Here is an 11468-nt window from a genome sequence, read left to right on the forward strand (position 1 = left end):
CTGTTCGATACTTTTAATTTTGACCTTCAACCTCCCCGTGGCCTCCACTTGTTTCCGCCCAATTTCTGGGCCTCTCTCTGCAGGTCTCCTTCAAAGACGCTGCCTCCTCCTGGCTGAGGAGCTAATCTGGGGCATGTGGAGCTGGGCCCAGCCCCTCGTTCTGGGCCTCACATCTCCCTCCTAGCTCACACAGTTCAGCCTTGCTTCCCACCCCACAGAAAGGACAAACCAGAAAACTCCATACAACACGGGCCGAAGGAGCCAGATACACCCTGGGAAATTAATCTCATAGGTGGGTATTTCGTGATACCCAGAGACACATTCAATACAGGCCGCCAGTCCAGACAAACTCCACCGTGTATTTAGGCATGCTCCAAGCGAAGAGGTCATCACGTATGCAAGTAGGTGTGTTTTTGCGAAGTGCGTGCTTGTGCGTGTGTGTGGTATGAGACGGGCATTGGGTGACGTGTTCAGTAACGGTCACATTGCTCTTCTCAAGTGCCTCGCTCGGGCTACACTGATCTGTCAGGAAAAGGAACTTGAAATGTTAGCATGAGAAGTATTTTGCCTACTTGTAATATAGTGACGAAAAAGAGACCCGCTGCCCTTTGTTTTATGAATTAAAGTGAGGGATACATGTATACACCTATATACACTTTTATTTTTTTCAAATAGTAATTTAAAATGGTAATAATGGATGGCTTAAGATTGATTTCTTTTCCATGCAATATGGCTCATTATAGGTGCCTATGATATGTAGTCTGAGGTAGCCCAGTCACAAACCCATCCCCCGAAGGTCCATGTGTGTGATGCCCACGGTCCATCCCTAGTGCGGGACATTATAGGTACCTCCCGAGAACGTCGGGTTGCCAGGGTCCCAACAGCACATTGCTCACCCTGTCGGTGCATTAGGAACTCGGGCCAGCACAACGGGGCAGCTTAAACACCCGAACCTCATTTCCTCACAGCTCTGCCAGCTGGGCTAGTTTCCTCTGAGGCCTCTCTCCAGGGCTCGCAGACAGCCACCTTGCTGCCCCTTGCGCTTCTTATAAGGACACCAGTCAGAGGGGACTAAGGGCACATCCTAGTGATGTCATTTCCACTCACTCCTGTCTTTAAAGGCCCCTTTCCAAGTACAGGTGCGTTCTGAGGGGCTGGGGTTCAGACTTCAACATACAGGTGGGGACGGGGACACAGGCAGATATGGGAAAACTCCATTTATCTCCATTTAGAGAAGGAAACCAAGACACGGAGAAGCTCTGCATTCCTGAGGTTAAGGTTCGTGCATCACGACTGATGATGGATATCGGAAACTGTTCCGTCCTGCCTGCACCAGAGCGGATGGGCCAGGTGTGGCATGGAGGCCCATCTTGGTACCGGGGACGGCAAGACTTAGTGGTGAGACATGGACACTGCTCCTCCAGCTCGAGGACAGGAGCCCGGGAGGGCTCAGGACTGGTCGGGAACAGACCCGCCGGTGGTCACAGGTGAGAAAGAAGTGTAGGAAGCTGCAAATGTGGTCAACACAGATCTTCCCCACCAGGAGGCACCCCCTGCAGGAGGCCCTGAGAGCCACTCCCCTGCCGCGGGCAGGAGTCTCTCCTCCTCCATCTGCACCTCGCTGCGCGGCCCTTGCGGCCACCTTCACACCTCTGTTCCCCAAATGCCTTGTGCTCAGTCCTGCTCCTGCCTGTGCGTGCACAAGACTCTCCCAGCCACGGGATGCTGTGCGTGTCCTGAAAGCTAAGGCACCTGGAAACAGCAGCACAGAACCACTGGCCAGAGGGCGGCTGTCCCCAGCACACATTCAGCCAGGACAGACTCAGCCCAACGGACCCCATGTGTTAGCGCCCGAGCGACCCGTGGACTGGCCCATTCCCACCCACACCCGTGAGGCTCTCTCCACAGAGGTTCTTGTTGCTTTATTGTCAGATTGGATTTACTCTCCCCTCTCATTACAAGCAGGTGCAAGGTTTTCTACATGACTCTGCAGAGGTTCACAAGAGAACTAAAGATCTCTCGATGCTTCCCAAATAAACTACAAGTTTAATTTTCATTTCTCATAATGTTCAGCTCCTAGGTTAAAAACACGTGCTAGTTTCATAAATGGGAATAATGTCCTCTGAAATGACCTTTGTTACCATCTTGGTGGCAGGACCAAAAGAATGATAGAGCCTCATCAATTTTCAGAATACCACAGATTTGAGAGCAGGGAGATATCTTGAAATTCAGACAAAATCCTTTGAAGCAAGGAATGCTGCTTCTTCAGGCAGAATGTAGGTGCTTTACTTATGAGGCAAGTGTGCAGAGGATGTGCACACATGGGAGGCCGAGAGAGATGCCCACTGCGCCCCCTTGCCCTTGCCAGGCCGCCACGCTGGCGTGACCATGCACACTCTCTCCCATCCTCACCACCACTCTCCAGCCTTCTCTGCACGACTCTGGGACAGGAGCCCGCCATGGAGGAAGTGCGTTCCCAGACCCCGTGACTTCTGGCTTCCGGGTGAGTCCACTGGGAGACTCAGTCAGGTGACAGATGGCCAGGGAGCCACATCTCCAAGGCCAGTCCTCGTGCTTGGGGGCTTCCTCCAGCTCCAGCTCCCCGGATCCTGCAGGCACCAACCCCCTTCCCCCCTGGCCCCGGCTCGCAGCTTCCACTAGCTCTCTGGGTGCAGCAACTTCCCAGATTGTTTCCTGAGCTCCCCCATTCTGCAAGGAGACCCTTCAGAAAAGCTCTGCATTGGCATCAGTTTCTGCCAAAACCTTCACTGCCAAGACAGTAATAAAAGGGAAATAGGAAGAGATTTAAGCAAAACAGTAAGTCCCAATCAAAAGGCCATGTTCCTGTTACCTCAGTACCAATAAGACGGAGTTTCGACATTTAAAAATTTGGCAAAAACCACCACAGGCCTTATCAACTTGAACACAGGGAATGGAAAGGTCCAGGTGACGACTTAGCATCTTCACACAGCACGTCTCAGACACCGCGGCCCTCATGTGACCTCCTGTCCCACAGCAGCACCACACAGAGAACTGCATGGAGTGATGGCCCCATGAGGCCCACTGCTCTGTGCCCAGCACCCTGCAGAAGGCAGACCACCCCCCACGAGCCTGCTTCCTCCATCCCCTCACCTCTGTGGGAGTTCTGTTACGTGGAAAGATGCTGCGTCCTGTTAGGAACAGCAGATAAAAAGAACAGCATCGGCCTCGAGATGGACCCCCATGCCTTTAGTGCCATGCTACCTGCCCCGGGGAGCTCAGCTTCCTGCCCACAGCGACCTGCTAAACCAGCACCCATCCGAAAACCTTTCTCCACAGCAGCTCAGAGACAAGGAGTCAGTTGTGATTGAGAAAAACAGGATAAATGTATTTTTTAAAATCAAACAAACCTGATAAAGAAGCCACTGCTTGTAGGCTAGAAATTATCTCCTAGAGAAAAAAATGTCTCCTGCAGTTTGTTTAGTAGGAAAAGAGGTTTCTGGGTCCAGCAGTGGGTTTCAAGTTCCTGATTCTCCTATGGACTCTCTCTGAATCACTGAAGACCCACCGTGACATTTATGCTGCAAATACTCTTAAGCCATTTAGGGAATGATATACTGTTTACGCTCATCATTTGTTTTGAGGATTTTCTGACTTCCTCTGCCTCCGTGTTCCCATCAGAAAGGCTCGTCAACCATCCAGGCATTCAGATCACGGGCTAGCTTGGTCGGAGTCGGCAAGGCACTATGAAACGCTCTGCAACGAAACACGACTTCACAGGAGACCAAACGTAGGTACAAGGTCTGAAACATGTTTCCGGGGCACAGCCGGAGTTCCCCTCATTAGCACCAAGTTCTCCCACTCTGCCCAAAATGCGCTATGCTGCATCCCAAGGCACCTTAGTTGCTTTCCTTTGCCTGGGTGCTCTCTTCTTTTTGAACCGGGTTTCCTCTGAGGCTTAGATGTTGAACATGTGACAAGACAGCGTCACCTAGTGGAGAGAATGCCAGTGGAGACTCCAGGACACCCAAGAGTTCCCTCATTTCCTTGTGTCTTGGTTTTCTCTGCTATAAAATGCATCACCACCTTCCACCTCACTGATATATCACAGAGACAAAGGCCATCGATCTGGAAAAACTTCTAACTTGCCAAGGAAAGTTATGGTGGAGTTAGTCAAATCTCTGTCTTGAAAGTTCTCACGCATGATACTCTGGCCACGTAGCAGTGGCTTGAGGCTTCTTCTGACCTCCAGCTGGAGGGACAGGGTGAGGAACAGGGGTGTTTGGGCTTCGGTGTACTTCCCCACCAGTGGCTGGTGTCACTCCCTTCCGTCCTCAGTGGTCCCTCGAAAGGTCTGTGCGGACATCAGTGCTGCTCCTCTGAGGCTGTCTGTTTTGTTCTGGTTTTTACATTTTGGTAGGAAATTATGGAAAACTCCAACTGTATTTAACGCTAGACTTCCAAGGGCTCTAGAAGGACGTCTGGCAGGGCTCTGAGTCTTCTGAGACATTCCTCAGTCTACCCCCAATGCAGACGCCCTGTGTTCTGCCTCCCTGGGGTCAGATCCTTTCTGAAGACACTATTCTGGCCCTACCCACAACATTAAAACTCAAGAATTAGATAAAGTCGAAGTGGATGAACACTTGTAACTTACTGGAGAAGAAACCAAAAGTAAAGCTGTCTTAGCCTGTTGGTGATTTCTCATAGTTCAGGGGTCCAAGATCAGGGGCAGGTGGTGGGGGTCACTCCCTGGTTCCGCAGGCACTCTGGGGTTCCTTTTATAAGAGCACTGATCCCATCCATGAAGCTCCAACCCCATGACCTAATTACCTCCCAAAGGCCCCACCTCCTAACACCATCCTGTTGGGGTTAGGACTTGAACAGAAGGATTTGTGGGGGGAGGGGACACAAACGTTCAGACCATAACAAGAGGCAACACTGTGATGGAAATATTTACAGTTAGAGGATGACCAAAATTCCCTTTGGCTGTAAAATCGGCTTTGTCTCTATGTAAGACTCACAGCCAGGCTTCACAACTTAAACCAGCCCCCGTCAGTGGTTTCAACCAACCCCAATGTGGAGCCTGTGTCCACACCCCTCTGTCCCTTTAAGACACTTGCCAATTTTCAGCCTGTTTGCTTCAGTGAGATTTCCTCTACTGTGGTTTTCTACTGGGTCTCTGTTCCCTGTATCTTTTCAAATAAAATTTGCCTTTCTTAACAGAATATTCAAAATCTTCCCAAAATGTGACCTCAAACTTGTCAGCCTAATATCTCTGTATCACTCAAAGCAAGTCCTCCATTTCAGGACATCTCAGAGATCCCAAACAATCTCCCTGATTTCAGCCGACACAAAGCTCCCCTGGGTCAGCTCAGGTCCTCAATGAAGCAGATGCCAAAGGGGAGTGGGGAGTACAGGAGACTGAGTGAGGGGCACTCCACGGAAGATATGGGGAGAGGGAGCAGGAGGAGGCAGGGACAGTCCTCATGCAAAGTCACAGGCCTGACACCCATGAAAGGAAAGGGGAAGAAAAGAGGAAGGATGGCAGGAAGGCCCCCAGACCACCATGTGGCTGAGTCTCTGCCAGCCCCGCACGAGTTCCATAAAGAGACAGCCGGTGGAGGAGCCTCAGGACAGAGAGAAGTGGCCAGACCTGAGTACCGACACCAGCACACGCACGGGCTGGGAGCCGCCTGGAGGGCACAGACCTGGAGGTGCAGAGCGCAGGGCGTGTCAGCTGCCTGCATCCGGTGCACAGAGATCGGAGTGCTGTGGCCCATGGCTGTCATGACCCCCCTCTGGGCACCACAGCCCCACTTCTCTACATGCTTGTGCAAGCAGCTTCCCATGGCTCCTCTGGGCTTAGCTTCCCACAGGAGCTAGAAGTAAAAGTTACAGCCCTGTCACCCACCACCAATGAATCCAGGAAGTAACCTCCAGCATTTATTCTAAATCTCCACCTCTCGACTATCACTTCCTCAGGTCTTAGTGGCTTATTTGTGGCACAGCCCAGAAAACCTCATCTCTTCTCAGGTCACAAGTAGACAAGGGCAACCATGACAGTCCCAAGAGAACCACCAAGAGAGTGGCCAACACACTCCACCTGCCCCTTTGTGCACCAGCAGCCCTGCTTCTTCCACTTCTCATGGTCAACCACACCTGCCAAGACCGTGACTCTTGTCTGCAGTCCCTGGACACAAGGAGACCAGAGCACTTGGCAGCAGTTGGGCCTACAACGTAATTAAGACCCGGCTGTTCTCACTCTTGGGGGCCTAAGACCTCCTTGCCTGCAGAGCCCAGAGTGGGAAAGGACAAGATTATTACTATGAGGACAAACTGTTGGCCCTTCTGGACAAAAGAAGCCCAAGAAAGTCAATTTGCCACCAAGTGGCTGGAGAGTCTCCTTACGGATTCGTGCTATATCAGAGCTTAGCAACGACTTTAGTTGCTGGCTGGCTGAACATTCAGAGGAGCTGTAGCTAAATTAACTTTGGTAAGCGGGGCTCTCTGCCATTGAGGCCATGGGTCACCTCCACCTCTGCAACTATGCTCTCCATGATAGTTCTTGCCTTCCTAGGCTAAGGACCTGTCAGGGAGGTTCCAACTCTGTGGGCTACTTTTTTAACCATCTCAAGCACTTAGCCTCCCAGCCTCAGTTACTATCTATGCACCAATAACTCCAAAATCTGCATTTCCATTCACGAGTTCCATTCAAGTACATGTGTCTCAAGGTCTACCACCCATCTCCACTTCCATACTTCGCAGCATTTCAAACTCAGCCGAAGAATGAACTCATAAATTCCATGCAGTCTGCTCCTCCCACCTTTCCATCTTAGCCAATAGCACCACTGTCCAGAACTCATGTCCCATCAATCATAAACTCTTAAACACCTCTGCTTGCTCACAATCTCCACCTTAATCAGAGCCATTGTTGTCCTTCTTAGACTATAATAGCTTCCTAGCTGGTCCTTCTGGCTTTCCACCTCCAAACCATTTTTCATTTTGCAAATAGGGTAATAATTCAAAGACATTTACCTACTTAAAACAGCTCAAGAGATAATGCCTGATGTCATTAACATGGGTGAAAGGGCTCTTTGGTATGGCCAGAATTACGGAGAGTCTAGAAAGTATAACTAATGAAAAACAGCTAAAGAAATGAAATGGAACATGTATCTAGAAACTAACTGAGGGGAAGCCGTAATAGCCACTGTCAACTTTCTATGGCTCTGATCCTTTTACTTCATCCAAATGTAACTTATTTGAGAGTATAAAGTGAGAATCTAAGTTGACCTTTCAAAACAATATCAAAATTAGCAGCTATCATATATAGAATATATGACATACTCGTATATATAGAAATATGAATATAAATTCAAAATGAATACATTTTCAACTTATTTACTTTCTTGAACAGGTATCACATTGGTTAATGAAGTACTTTATAGCATGTTTTGTGGGGCCAGTATTCCCTTACCACTCTTTCTTTTTAAAACTTTCATAATTAGGGATGCCTGGGTGGCTCCGTTGGTTAAGCATCTGTCTTCGGCTCGGGTCATGATCCTAGGGTCCTGGGATCAAGTCCCACATCTGGCTCCTTGCTCAGCAGGGAGTCTGCTTCTCCCTCTGCCTGCTGCTCCCCCTGCTCGTGCTTTCTGGCTCTCTCTCTCGCTCTCTCTGACAAATAAATAAATAAAATCTTTTTAAAAAAATAAAAAATAAAACTTTCACAATTATTCGTAGTTATCCTGTTCTTAATTCGTGGAAACTAGTTAAAAATAGATAAAAATTATCCGGCACATAGTAATCTCTAGGTAAATGTTGTTAATAATAGTATTATTGCTTATTAGATTTATTCAGAACTTTAAAATAATTTTCTCAATTCAAAATAATAAACAGAGACTGCAATCCAATTTTCATTGATTATTTTAGCCCTAGCAATTCATTTTTAAAAGACTGACATCTCCACAGTATTCAGCGTCTGCATGAATGAACAGAAGATGTTTCTCCACTTATTCTATCTCTTTGTTTCTATCTCTCAATTAAATAAATAATAGTTTCCCTCAAATAGGTTCTATGCTTTCCCTCTTAATATTATTATTTTAGGGAGGAAGCACTGGCTTCAAAAAACAAAACACTAAACTAACACAAAAAAGGAGATTTTGTTAGAATATACCCCATGGAATTCAAAGGCAAAAAAACAAAATAATAGATGAATGTCACTGAAACAGGATCATCAGGAGCCATGACTCTTCTTTTCACCCCTCGCCCTGGAGCCACATTATTTTCTATTTCCTTTTACCATGAATGTGCTCCATTCTGGTGCTTCTGTCTTCAGACCAACTTCTCTACTTACTCATGGTTTCTCTTTCTCCATAATTTTAGTTGACACATAGCTTTGGTTTGCCATGGCCCATTTCTATCTTTGAATGAATTTAACCTCTGTCCCACTCCCTCACCAATGAACTCTATAGTCTCTGTGTCTCTTAGCTCATATTCATAAGAAAGAAAAATCTGATGTGTTGTTGGCTAGTCAGTGGCTGGTTTGGATTAGCAATTTCACTCCTGGACCAGTCACATTTGGAAGCGAATGTGATGTAGTGTGAAGAGCAAAGCAGTATAATGTAATACGAAGGCTATCTATATGTACAACAGTGGATGAGACAGGCATGATCTCTAGAAGTACAGGAAGTTGGTCAGGAAATGATAGACATGTCTAACAGTATTCTTAAACATTGTATACAAATTTGTTAGAAGCAGAATTTGCTTTTCATTATACATCCACAAGTTATCGCCATATATAGTAATAACCGTGCCATTTGTGTATTTATTTTGTATCCAGCAACTCTACTCATTGAATCCAATTGTTTTTATTCTGCTTCCTTTTAGAGTTTTGTTCTAACACTTAAAATAATGAGTGATTTTTTCCTTTATTTTAAAAATGTACTCTTATTATCATGCCATCTTTGCATCAGAATAGCATTAAATAATAATAGAATACTAAGCATTCACTGTTTTTCATGTTTTTAACAGTATTTCCTCTAATGCTTCACTAGTAAGTATAATGCAGGAAATTAGGAAATTATATCACAAATGTTTCAGAAATGTAGATGAATAGGGGCACCTGGGTGGCTCAGTCAGTTAAGCATCTGCCTTCAGCTCAGGTCATGATCCCAGGGTCCTGGAACTGAGTTCCAGGTCACGCTTCCTGCTCAGCGGGGAGCCTGCTTCTCCCTCCCCTGCTCCCCCTGCTTGTGCTCTCTCTGTTAAGTAAATAAATAAAATCTTTAAAAAAAAAGAAATGTAGATGAATAATAGCACACATGGGACAAGGTGAGACACTGAAGACCAGCTTGCAACTCCCAGACTTGAGAAGAAATCATAGTAAGAAAGATGAGGAAGAGAGGTGGGAGCAGATTATGAAATGAACTGGGAAACACCCTCTGTCCACTGAATATTTGAGAGTGGCTTTCCTGAAACTCCAGTAGCTATATGAAGCAGAAAGTCAGAAACACAGAGGGTGCTTCCTCCTACAGTGGTGGTGCCAGGCCAGAAAGGGTGTTGGGCAGAGCTCTCCTATCCCCCTGACATGGAGGTAGGCCAGAGAGATGAATGCAGAAAGCCAGCCCCTGACATTACAGTCATTTCACCAACTCTAGTCATCTTAAATAATATTTTTGGGTGGAGGAGAACTTCTAAAGGATAAAAATGATATGCTGTGAAAGTAATTACCGTGCCACAGAAACCCTTACATTATGTATTATTCTAAAATTGAATTTATAAATATTACAACATGCTATGAGCAAAAATCCATTCTGTTTTTTATAGTCATTATTTTTCCATGGTAAAATATTTTTGTTATTTACATGGGTTAAACCAGTTATGTTGATTATAACATGTCTCAATTAGCATAATATGTATCTATCTGCCTTTCCAAATAGTTTAAAATCTTCTTGGAACAGTAGCCATGGTTTATGCTTCTTTTATATTCTACATAGCAGCTGTCATTTTGCTGTAACTATGACAGGCATTCAATAAATACTTACTGAATATAAACAAAAATTGCAAAAAGCTGTTGATAGCCAGGAATCCCACTACTAACCTGGGTCATTATGTCATAAATACTTCCTATTGGTATCAGGTGCAACAGAGTTCAAAAGAGTTTGAATAGACTGGTATAAATCCATTTCCATCCCAGTTTGAAACGATCAGCCTGTAACATGGTGGAAAACTAGAGAATGTGATGGGTGTGCGTGTGTATAGGTGTGTGTACAAGCACAGGTAAAGCTGATTTTGCTTCACAGGTGTTTTGTTTTGTCTGGAAGAGACATGGGGCAAGTATAGCTCCTACAAGTCCAAAGCACAAGGCTTGTAAGAGAGCTCTTCAGCTTTTTCTCAGAATGAATTCATTTTTTACTTTTCATGTAATTTTAATAATCTTGGTGTCTGTCAAGTTTTTACACTGAATGTTTCACATAACACATAAAAGTTTCATTTTTTAAATAAAAACTAAAGATATTTTCTATCTACAATTCTCTTGAAAGAACTGGAATGTGCTTGGGACCAGAGGCAAAATAAAAATGTTGTTTTCTTTGGTTTATTTATCTTTACATAAATCAGAAAAACACGTTTTAATTCTTTGGAAGTCAGAGACCAAACGGGTGAATGGATATCAGGCACGATACATACAAAATTCTGCAATACCAACTGTGGAGGGAGGAGTAAAAGGCATGTATGCTAGCAGCCTACCGACGCACACGTCCGCCCAATGGTTGGTCAATAATATCATCTTCCTACACGTGGGATATGGGCCACGTGAACACGATGACCCACCATGTTAACTTATCCGGTGCTCAATCCCATGGGCCTGCTATTAGATTTATGGTATCTATTATTGAGTTGTAGATCAACCTAGATATTACATGTCAGTGTAAACACCTTTTCACACTCTTCACCATATAACTTGTCATTTTTAATCTCCTACAGTGATGTTAAGCATCTCCTTACCATCAAACTGTAAATACAGCATGGACCATATTTTCTACGTGACTAAAAGGGATGATTGAAGAGTTGATTGAAAAAGAAATTCCTTGATTCATTTCACCTGCAGTTCCCTAGGAATATGCTATGATTTATGTCCCAGCACGGGCTGTCTGATTAGTTCACTCTGGGCTAAAAAGGCAAACCATTAAAGGCATTAAAATTTCAACAAGAATGTTATCTGCACAGTAAGCACAAGAGTGACATCTTGTGCCTATGAACACATGAGTTCCTGCAGACCTGCCATTTCTCAGTGAAAATCTGGGGACTAATGAATCAGCACAGAGCCAATTTGATACTATTTAAGTACTAAAACTTACAAAATGCTGCCCGTGCCTTGGTATATGGACCAACCCCAGCAGGGGAGTCTGTTCTAACTTTTCACTTAGCTTATACAGTATGCAAATGTGGGGCCTTATAGCTTTTTTCATTATTTAAGTATGTCTGGATGT

This window comes from Ursus arctos, unplaced genomic scaffold (assembly GCF_023065955.2).
Source record: "Ursus arctos isolate Adak ecotype North America unplaced genomic scaffold, UrsArc2.0 scaffold_3, whole genome shotgun sequence".
In the NCBI taxonomy this organism is placed as follows: Eukaryota; Metazoa; Chordata; class Mammalia; order Carnivora; family Ursidae; genus Ursus; species Ursus arctos.